The sequence below is a fragment of the Oreochromis aureus genome, linkage group 9, assembly GCF_013358895.1.
Source record: "Oreochromis aureus strain Israel breed Guangdong linkage group 9, ZZ_aureus, whole genome shotgun sequence".
In the NCBI taxonomy this organism is placed as follows: domain Eukaryota; kingdom Metazoa; phylum Chordata; class Actinopteri; order Cichliformes; family Cichlidae; genus Oreochromis; species Oreochromis aureus.
Genome location: NC_052950.1, coordinates 2920065 through 2931793, shown reverse-complemented (window position 1 = coordinate 2931793; position 11729 = coordinate 2920065). Strand labels below are relative to the sequence as shown.

At 43.8% G+C, this 11729-nt stretch overlaps 2 long non-coding RNA genes across 2 annotated transcripts; both read left to right on the top strand.

Annotated features, from left to right (window-relative positions):
* The first annotated feature begins 248 nt into the window (after positions 1-248).
* LOC120442041 lies at positions 249-1893 on the top strand. Its single transcript, XR_005614484.1, has 3 exons — positions 249-1291; positions 1406-1496; positions 1876-1893. It is a non-coding gene; the product is annotated as an uncharacterized LOC120442041 (long non-coding RNA).
* A 306-nt stretch (positions 1894-2199) lies between these two features.
* LOC120441994 lies at positions 2200-2921 on the top strand. Its single transcript, XR_005614440.1, has 3 exons — positions 2200-2338; positions 2437-2527; positions 2904-2921. It is a non-coding gene; the product is annotated as an uncharacterized LOC120441994 (long non-coding RNA).
* Positions 2922-11729: the final 8808 nt, after the last annotated feature.

Below are 11729 nucleotides of genomic sequence, written 5' to 3'. Positions count from 1 at the left end.
AAACTGTGAATCTCATTGGACTTACGCTGGACAATCAAAATTCTGGGCAAAATTTCGCAGAAAAATACAAGGATCCTCAGACAACCTGGTATATATTGAGAAATGTGAAGAATCTACAAGTAAAAAGGAGTTCTTCGCAGGCAATTTCCAATGAAGTTGGCCTTTGCATGTACAGCTCACAAGTACAAGGCATGACAATGGAGTCAGCAGTAGTATGTTTGAAGCGTGTTTTGAACCTGGAATGGCCTATGTTGCACTCAGCCGCACAACCTCACTTAAAGGACTGTACATCACAGACTTTGATGAAAGGAAAATCTATGCTGATCCTGCCATCACAGATGCACTCAAAAATATGAGACATGCATCATTTGAGAATGCAAGACCACTGTTGCAATTCTTAAAATCAGTTGTTCCCACAGTCCCCACGTTGACAATTATCCATCACAATGCACAAGGTCTCCCAACTCACATGGAGGACATGAGATGCCACCATGAACTCAGCCTTGCTGATGTTTTATGCATAACAGAAACTCACTTGTCTGGATCATCAGTTTCTCCCGCTTCCAGCTGGAACAGTACAACATGGCCACACGCAACAGACACGTCTCTTACACAAACCATACAGACATGGCAAAGGTAAATGGCGGTGGAGTTGCAATGTACTACAAAACAGTTCTTATAGCAGAGTCTCGAAAATACCTGCAAAATGTGACTGACCTTGAATTTGTTGTTATCAAGGTTGAATCGCCAGTCACAGCTTTGATAGCAACTGTATACAGGCCACCAAATTACAGCCACGTGAGGTTTTTACCACAAATGCAATGTCTTTTGGACTCATTGGAAATGATGAATTGCCAACCAATTATTGTTTGTGGAGATTTCAATGAGGACCTTATGAGCAGAGGAAAAAAACCCATCCAAGAACTGTTTCAGTCAAGAGGATATGCACAACTTATTACTGCTGCAACTACCGAAAAACACACATTGATTGATCACCTTTACATATCACAGCCATACGCCTGCCTCCAATCAGGTGTTCTGAATACATATCACAGTTATCACAACCCCATTTATTGTGTAATTCACTAACACAAAATGACTGCAAGGTTGTGAGGGATATGGACTTGCCAAGTGATCTTAGTGTCTTTGCAACTGAGCACACTCTACCACCAACAAGGACAGCTCACCAGTGGGAGCTGATACATAAGACTGCTCTCATCCATTGAAGAGCTGACCAGAAACGTGAACAGAGAGACTGCAACTGCACCTGATGGGATCCCTGCCATAACAGGTAATTGTAATTTTGTTTCTTACTTTATATTGTAACATTTGATATTGATATTGTTTGAAACAAACTATAATCTCATCCATTAATTAAGTCATCCATTCATTCATAACTCCTCAGATGTGTTCTGTCCAGTGAAGGCAGTGGAGAAGCCCTACACTGATCTTGAAACTGTGCCACGCTAGTAGAGACCGGCTACAAGGATGGGCAGGTATAGTGAAATTAAAATGCACCTTTTGGTTCAACAGGTTTATATATACAGTCAAGTGATCAAAAGACACCAGTATTAAACCCATTTAAACCAACTACATGCTTGGATTGGAACTGTATACAGGCCACCAAATTACAGCCACGTGTGGTTTTACCTCACATAGCAACTTACCCCATCCAAAGACACCAGTATTAAGCCAATTTCTTTTTTTTTACTACCTTTTAATATAGTTTTGGGTCATTTAGTTCTAAAGTTAGATTTGTTTTTCCAATTATTTTTAGAACTTCATTACTTGCCATTTCGCTAACTGAAGAGCTGCGCTTTGTGATGTCTCTTGTTTTATTGTTTTAAATTGTGTTTTCCTTTTATCTGTTTCTAGCTGTTTTCGCAAAGTCAGCCAACCACTTGCTTCCAAATGACCCTTATCCAGAAGTATCCGTGAGTGCCTCATCAACAGAAACTAAAGTGGAGACCTACCTCTCAGAGAAAAACGCACACATAAGAAAAGCCGACCCACTTCAGTACTGGGAAGAACATCCTAATCTGTTTCCCTCTATGGCTGCTGTTGCGATCCCAGTGTGCCCCTGTAGCTCTGTGGACAGTTTTGGATTTGTTTACATCTCACCCAACCGCTCACGGCAGATGGCTGCACCCTCTAAGCCTGGTTCTGCCGGAGGTTTCTTCCTGTTAAAGGGAGTTTTCTGAACACACTCTACCACCAACAAGGACAGCTCACCAGTGGGAACTGATAGATAAGACTGCTGATGTGCTCTCATCCATTGAAGAGCTGACCAGAAACGTGAACAGAAAGACTGCACCTGATGGGATCCCTGCCATAACGGGTCATTTGTATTTTTTTGTTTCTTACTTTATATTCTAACATTTATTGATATTCTTTGAAACAAACTATAATGTCATCCATTCATTCATAACTCCTCAGATGTGTTCTGTCCAGTGAAGGCAGTGGAGAAGCCCTACACTGATCTTGAAACTGTGCCACGCTAGTAGAGACCGGCTACAAGGATGGGCAGGTATAGTGAAATTAAAATGCACCTTTTGTTCAACAGGTTTATATATACAGTCAAGTGATCAAAAGACACCAGTATTAAACCCATTTAAACCAACTACATGCTTGGATTGGAACTGTATACAGGCCATCAAATTACAGCCACGGTGGTTTTTACCTCGCATGGCGACTTACCTCATCAGAAGACACCAGTATTAAGCCAATTTCTTTTTTTACTTCATTTTAATTTAGTTTTGGGTCATTTAGTTCTAAAGTTAGATTTGTTTTCCCAATTATTTTTAGAACTTCATTACTTGCCAGTTTGCTAACTGAAGAGCTGCGCTTTGTGATGTCTCTTGTTTTATTGTTTTAAATTGTGTTTTCCTTTTATCTGTTTCTAGCTGTTTTCGCAAAGTCAGCCAACCACTTGCTTCCAAATGACCCTTATCCAGAAGTATCCGTGAGTGCCTCATCAACAGAAACTAAAGTGGAGACCTACCTCTCAGAGAAAAACGCACACATAAGAAAAGCCGACCCACTTCAGTACTGGGAAGAACATCCTAATCTGTTTCCCTCTATGGCTGCTGTTGCAATCCCAGTGTGCCCCTGTAGCTCTGTGGACAGTTTTGGATTTGTTTACATCTCACCCCAACCGGTCATGGCAGATGGCCGCCCCTCCTGAGCCTGGTTCTGCCGGAGGTTTCTTCCTGTCAAAGGAGTTTTTCCTTCCCACTGTCGCCAAAGTGCTTGCTCATAGGGGTCATATGATTGTTGGGTTTATCTATATACATTAATTCTTGTATGCTTTTCATTTATACTTTTGCCTTACTCTTCAGTTCATAATATAAAGTTACTTGAATGTTTTCCTTTTCCTTTTTTATTTTATATTGCTTTGCTATTTACCACAATCTAAATATCATGTTTAAATGTCATACATTATTGTAAATGGTATTTGTACAAAATATTATTTGAATAACATGATACATTTTAGTCCCACAAGGGAAATTTCATAATTTGCATGTGGAATTTCCCCTTTCACATTAAAATACCTTTGAAATACAAATTGAATACCGCTTAATGGACATTATTTCTACCACTTTAAACGACTCAAAACTGTAAAATCTAAATTGTAACTTCTCTTGAACACCTGACACTAAAGCATAATTTATTTTCTTTTATATCTATTAACTTATTTTGTAATCATGTAACTGGAGCATCTTTCTCTCATCTCTGTATGCCACATATAACAGAGATCACAATACAGCTTACTTTGCTTTAAGTTGAGAATCAGCTGTATTCCATTTCCCTACTTCTTGTGTTATAAAAAGCAAACTATGCTCATGTTGCATCTTGCGCCCTCTAGTGTTATAAATGGCAACCGGGACTAATTGAACCACATTAAAGGCAAACTACACTCATTGGCAGTAGCATAGGCACACTTAAAATTTCTTCTGAAATTTTCCCTTTCTAGTTATTATTATTATTATTTTCCTTTTTCCGCCTGAAATTTTGCAGTGTATCTCGACCCGCAGTTTTGAGACAAGCTTCATATATGTTACCTCATTTTGTGCGGCTGGATCTGGAATGGTGTGCTATGACTTTTGGTGTTTATGAATATTATAGTTTTTTAAATATTAATATTTTAGTGAAAATTTTCCCGCGCTCCTCTGCCAAACAGTTTTGACAATAGGGGTACATATGTTACATCATTTTGTGCGGCTGGAGCTGGGCTAGTATGGTGTGACTTTTGGTGTTTATAACTTTTATAGTTTTTGAAATATTTAGATTTTAGTGCAAATTTAGGCCAATTTCTAGGCTCCTGAGAAAGATTCTGCTTTTGGCACCATAGAAACAGACTTCATTTGTGGTGTCTTGGCTCTCTCTAGTGGTATACCGGGAGTAGTACAGCCGAAAAGATTTTATCCTTGTGTTGAAAACTCCATATCCCACAATTCATAGCACGCCTCTACAGAGTGAACAATGGCGGCCACCACTTCGTTTTATATGTCTTTTATTCGTGTTTCTAGGTCACAAAATAAACTTTTAAGATATTTTCAGGCGAGAATGTAGGTGTGTAAACTTCAAATATCTGCTTGTTTTATCAAGACATCCCATATTTAGCGACAGTGCTCTGACGACGTCGGTCCTGCCTGACAGCTAGCCCGGCTACCTAGCTAGCTAGCTTCCGCACTTGGCTGCAAATGGATAGCGAGGGGACTCTCTCTGTCGTTTCACCTCCCGGTCTCTCGCAAATGCTCGCATAGAATCGGAGTTACAGCTGGATGTGGAAAAAATAACTGAGTTGTTTGGTGGTGCTATAACGCGGAGCTACAACAGTGGGCAGCTATCCACGGTGTATGACAGAAAGGACATGCCGCGACCGCCGATCGACCGGTGTTTGCTAACGCGGAGGTCAATCGTGGATCAGGGAAAGCGAAGGCAGGGGCGTGAGGTGAACTGAATTTCAGGTAAGAAGTTATGACCTGCACTCTATTTGGGTCAGATATAAACCGAGTTTAGGTGTAGTTTATTTAGCAGCAGTTCTCTTATGTGTTGCTGATAGTCGGCTAGCTAGCTAGCGCCGCTTAGCATAGTTAGCTAGCACCGCTAGCGACCCTTCGTGAAAAAGCACCCAGGCTTGGCTTATATTGAGGCGGGTGAAACTCGTGTCAGCACCGGTCGCTCGCCGACAGTATGTGTTTTAGCTGGACTTATTTTTCGTTTATATGGACCGATGACTTATTTATTTATTCATTTTAGTAACGGTATAAACAGTGAAAGGTGGTGGATTGGCCAGATGTAAACTTCAAATATCTGCTCGTGTTACCAAGACATCCCATATTAGCTCTGATGTTTTCGGTGCCTGCAAAGAGCTAGACAGGTAGCTAGCTAACCCGAGCTGGCTGTCTTTTGACTCAGGGTCATAGCTGGACTTATTTTTCGTTTTTATGAGCCGATGAGGGTTTTCTTTTTTAGTAACGGTACAAACAGTGAAAGGCGGTGGATTGTCCAGATGCTGGTCGATGTGGAAAAAATAACTGAGTTGTTTGGTAGTCGCTGACGCCGAGCTACAACCGAGGGCAGCTATCCACCGTGTGTGTCAGAAAGAACATGCGGGAACAGGCGGCGGCGACCGCCGATCGACCGGTGGTAGATCGTGGATCAGGGAAACCGAAGGCAGGAGAAGCAGGCGGCTGCCGGTCGGAGCGTGAGGTGAACTGAATTTCAGGTAAGAAGTTATGACCTGCACTCTATTTGGGTCAGATATAAACCGAGTTTAGGTGTAGTTTATTTTCGTTGTGCTGACTTTTTACAATCAGTTATAATAACTCGTACTGCGTGGTAGCTAGCACGATGGAGTTTCTATACAGCTGTGTGCCCGCTAAGTTACTGATGTTGAACTTTATGACAGCCTCCCCTGTCATTCTCTCGCCTGTTCAAACTTCAGTCATGAAACTGATCAATGATCGGCTTTTCTCTCTTGTTTGTTTATCGCGCTAAACAACAGCAGCACGTTTAAGCTTGATCAGCTGTTGTTAGAATTCATTTGATTTTAATTTCTAGTATCAGCTGATGTTTGCTGGAGCCACAGCTGTAGAAGCGGCTGGTCGAAACCAGGAGATGACCTTACTGAATCATCAGAGCTGAACTGGTGATGGAGAAACAGGTTTACCTTTTTTTTAGGTGACATGAATGAGTTGAAGGAAGTTATGAACTGTTTCTGAGAGAAATAAACACCAAGCTCCTTTTTTTATTTAGCTGACAGCTGGTAACTGTGCAGGGGCGGATCTAGCAAAGCTTTTGCCAGGGGCCAGGTAGGGCATTAACAGAGAAAGGTGGACACAAAGATATACTTTTCTTTCTTACTCTCATACAGGAGTGCAGAATTATTAGGCAAGTTGTATTTTTGAGGAATAATTTTATTATTGAACAACAACCATGTTCTCAATGAACCCAAAAAACACATTAATATCAAAGCTGAATGTTTTCGGAAGTAGTTTTTAGTTTGTGTTTAGTTTTAGCTATTTTAGGGGATATCTGTGTGTGCAGGTGACTATTACTGTGCATAATTATTAGGCAACTTAACAAAAACAAATATATACCCATTTCAATTATTTATTTTACCAGTGAAACCAATATAACATCTCCACATTCACAAATATACATTTCTGACATTCAAAAACAAAGCAAAAACAAATCAGCGACCAATATAGCCACCTTTCTTTGCAAGGACACTCAAAAGCCTGCCATCCATGGATTCTGTCAGTGTTTTGATCTGTTCACCATCAACATTGCGTGCAGCAGCAACCACAGCCTCCCAGACACTGTTCAGAGAGGTGTACTGTTTTCCCTCCTTGTAAATCTCACATTTGATGATGGACCACAGGTTCTCAATGGGGTTCAGATCAGGTGAACAAGGAGGCCATGTCATTAGTTTTTCTTCTTTTATACCCTTTCTTGCCAGCCACGCTGTGGAGTACTTGGACGGCGTGTGATGGAGCATTGTCCTGCATGAAAATCATGTTTTTCTTGAAGGATGCAGACTTCTTCCTGTACCACTGCTTGAAGAAGGTGTCTTCCAGAAACTGGCAGTAGGACTGGGAGTTGAGCTTGACTCCATCCTCAACCCGAAAAGGCCCCACAAGCTCATCTTTGATGATACCAGCCCAAACCAGTACTCCACCTCCACCTTGCTGGCGTCTGAGTCGGACTGGAGCTCTCTGCCCTTACCAGTCCAGCCACGGGCCCATCCATCTGGCCCATCAAGACTCACTCTCATTTCATCAGTCCATAAAACCTTAGAAAAATCAGTCTTGAGATATTTCTTGGCCCAGTCTTGACGTTTCAGCTTGTGTGTCTTGTTCAGTGGTGGTCGTCTTTCAGCCTTTCTTACCTTGGCCATGTCTCTGAGTATTGCACACCTTGTGCTTTTGGGCACTCCAGTGATGTTGCAGCTCTGAAATATGGCCAAACTGGTGGCAAGTGGCATCTTGGCAGCTGCACGCTTGACTTTTCTCAGTTCATGGGCAGTTATTTTGCGCCTTGGTTTTTCCACACGCTTCTTGCGACCCTGTTGACTATTTTGAATGAAACGCTTGATTGTTCGATGATCACGCTTCAGAAGCTTTGCAATTTTAAGACTGCTGCATCCCTCTGCAAGATATCTCACTATTTTTGACTTTTCTGAGCCTGTCAAGTCCTTCTTTTGACCCATTTTGCCAAAGGAAAGGAAGTTGCCTAATAATTATGCACACCTGATATAGGGTGTTGATGTCATTAGACCACACCCCTTCTCATTACAGAGATGCACATCACCTAATATGCTTAATTGGTAGTAGGCTTTCGAGCCTATACAGCTTGGAGTAAGACAACATGCATGAAGAGGATGATGTGGACAAAATACTCATTTGCCTAATAATTTTGCACTCCCTGTATAAAATATTTAGCTTTTATTAAATAGTTATCTGAATCTTACAACCAAAGTTTGTATAATAATACACAAGATTGGCTGTAGACCATTGTTCATCATTCAGAACACTGTGTAAAAATAACAAAAACAAAAAGTGAATGCAAAAGTGCATAAATATTTATTTTACGTGTTTGATATGTGTGGCGGGCGTGGTCTGCAGTGCCGCTGCAGGGGAGGTGGACCCACCTGAGGGGCATCTGCAATCACACCTCTCGGGCGTAGTCTGTGCTCTCTCGGCTGTTTTTGGGTGTGTGTCGGGCTGTGAGTTGAAAAGCTACAGCTGGCTGGGAGGGTACACCAACCATGTGTGAAAAGTGGTCCATAACGTACTGGTTCAAAGTGTGTTCGTGCAAACATTGTCGGGGTCTGCCGTGGTACAGAGGGACTTCTGCTTATGAACCTGTGTGCACAGCGTCTGCAAATCCGGGCTGTACAAAGTGACCTCATCTGTACCCAAAACTGTAAGCTGTCATCTGTGAGGCGCGAGCGGTGTTTGTTTTTACCATAATTCATGGTGGAGAATGGCTGCTCTTCTGAGTTTTGCTGTCTGTAGCCGTATGAATGGAAAACTACACAGATTAGCAGCGGCATAGGCACACATAAAATTTCTTCTGAAATTTTCGCTTTCTAGTTTTAAATGCACTTTAGAACAACACGCAGCAACACTACACATGAGCGGGAGGAGGGAGGTATGGGGTCTTCACACACCCCCGTTCTCTACTAGCCATCGGGGGGGGGCTGGGAGGAGGTGTTGGCTGTCCGATTGGCCTCCCTGCTGCTGCGGAGCCTGGGGCAGTCTGCTTGCCTCCACCCCGGGGAAAGGGTCACATCTCTTGGGTCTGGGTGCCGTTTCCCCTCTGGGGGCGAGGGTACCTGGACCCGGGGCATAGAGTATGTTTGGGGAGTATGATTGTGTGTACATGTCTATATATGTCTATCCCTACGTTGGGTGAGTGCTGAGTGTTTGTATATGTGTGCATGAGGGTGGGAAAGCATGTTTATGTCTGTGTGTGCCTGTTTGTCTGTGTCTATATGTCAGGTCGGGTCTTAGACTCCACCTCCCTGGGAACTCCCAGGCCCTCCAAAGTGTGGAGGCCTATCTCCCCTCACCACACTCCCTGCCAGTAGCTGATGCCCTCAGGGGTTGGTGCATTGGTGGTTCTTGGTGTCCGGGGCTGGGCGCTCAGGTATGCACCGGCTCACTCCCGGTGGCTACTTGGCGGGGCCCGATGCCTGTCGCTCGGTCAGGCCTCTTCCGGGGCAAGGGGCCCTCGGGCCTCCGGCCTCGGGCCTGCAACTCGGTTCACTCTGGCACAGCTGGCTGCCGGCAGAGCCGGGCGGGCACGCCAGTGCAGCCCCCTCTGGCTTCTGCTCCGTGGCTACTGGGTGACCCCTCGTCTGGGGATCTCCTCAGCCCTTCCCAGGAAGGTGGCACGGATGCCCCCGGTGGTGCTCCTTGGGCTCTCGCACTCTGGGGCCTCTGGATGTCTGGAGCCTGGATCTCCTCCATGCCTGCTTCATGCCCTGGGGACGGGGCTATGGGCCTCCACACCCTCTAGCAGACCGTTACATGGGGAAACCTTTTTGTATACAAGCGCGTTGATCCACGCAGGTGTGCACACGGTGTTCACTGTTCGTGAGACATAAACTACACCTTTCTTAGCTGCTACTTCAAAGCACATTGTGCGCTGTCTGTCCTGCGTGCTGCACAACAACTTTCAATATTTAGTATTTACTGCTGTTCACACTCAGCTAGATTAACGTGATGGTGTTGTGTTTAGTATGTTGCTTTGTTTTTGTTTGGTTTTTTGCTTGTTTTCTCTTCTTTTTCTCTCAACAGGTGATCCAGGAGATTTTTTTTTTCTTTGTCTTTGTAAGTGCCCTTTCTCACTGTCCCTTTTCCCTTCTGTTTTTCTTTTCCTTCCTCTCTTTCTTTCTCCCTTTCCTATCCCCCAGTCATGTCTGTCCCATCTGTAACAACTGAAAATAAAATAAATAATAACAACAAAGTTTGATCAAATGGACCAATACGGCAATGCCATGATGATCCATTTGGCAAAATAAATCCATTTGGTATCCTTGTTGGTCTTCAGACAACAATTCTGACGGCTAAAGAACCAAATGGGACAGACAAAAAAAAAAAAAAAAGAGACAGAGGAGGGAGGGACTGATCTCATTTTGTTATTATGGCAGACAGAGAAGCCACCATCAGAGCATCGCAGACACCACGACTGATCGTTCATTCCAAACCTGCAGTCTTCACTGTTTCCTTTCCATTTTATTCCTCTGTAAGTTACGGCTATGTCAACTTCTCCTATCCACTCCACCTCCCAGTAACAGCGACCGGTCAGGCGATTACTGCACAACAGCTGCTCCCTATGGTCAAATCTGTCTGGGTGATCGGGATAGGTCTGCTCCTTCTCTCCTACCAGCGTCACTTTTCTACCATTTTCAGAAAGTTTCAGCTTTCTGTGTGCTGTTTCTGTCCAGCGTAAGTTCACAAGGATCTGCCAGAAGAAAGACACGACCTCTGGCTAATACGTCGGGTTCATGTCGGGCTCGTAGCCGAAAACTAGCTTTACTTTGTTGTCTGGGTCAACTTTGCTAGCGAGAGACAGAGAGAGGCGTTGAAAGGCTGCTCCAACAGAACTTATTGTTTTCGGAGGAAAACACGAACACAGTGTACAGTTGAGTCTTAATAGCTTACTTACAGCTGGGCTCGTCAGGCACTCTTCTTGGCTGCAGTGGTGATTATTATATTTACATGCTTCCAGCTCCCGTTTCTGCTCGGTGACAGCTCGGACTTTTCGACTCTCCTTTTTCTCCCTCCTGCGCTCACAGACACATAACGGGTATGGCAGTCCATTCTCCCTGCAGCACGGACTACACTGCCCATCAGGCTACATGCATTAGGGTGATGCCTGTAACATTTGTTACGAAATCAGTTTCACCCCGGTTCTTTTTATTCCTCGAGGCATCCAGAGACGGCACCGGAACTCAGTAGTCATTTCACAAAACCTTTATTCATCTTTACTCATCTTCATTCATCTTCAGTTAAGCATGCATCTTCTAGAAGGGGAGACGTGCAAGGCCGGTGTCCCTCTGCAGATCTCTCCTCCTTTGTTTGTTACAGTCAGCTTTATAGAAGCGACCCCATCATAAAACCCCCATGGTGTGCTGCAAACTCTGTCTGTGTGTGTGTGCACGAGCACGTGAGTGCCTGTGTGTCTATGTGAGTGCACGTGAGTGAGTGTGTATGTAGGTGTGGGTGCGTAACAGTCAAAGCACTGTGTGTGTGTGTCTCTGTGTATGTGACTTCCTGTCGGTCATAAAAGTAATCTCCTCACTCAAGCTACACCAAATTCCTCTACACAACATAGAAAACAGAGTTAACATATTACAAACACTGAGACCCCCACTCTGCATCCACTGGGCCATTGGCCTCTTGCTGTCTTACATTTACAGATAAGCATGTGGAGAGTCTCCTGCAAACCTACTTCTAAGTTAGAACAATTATGAGTTTTTATTAAAGGTACAAGCATCAGCATCAGCAACCCCCAACTGTAGCTTCCTGTCTCCTTTCATGACAACAGACCCCCAGTGTCCATAAATTCCTTTCCCTCTAAACAATTACACACTCTCAGGCCTACAGCTAAACCAGCCTAAAACACAGACCAATCCTTCCCTATTCCTCTCATCTACTGCTGGACCCTCTTATCTAAGCAAATTTAACACATTATATTCTAATAATTGTTTT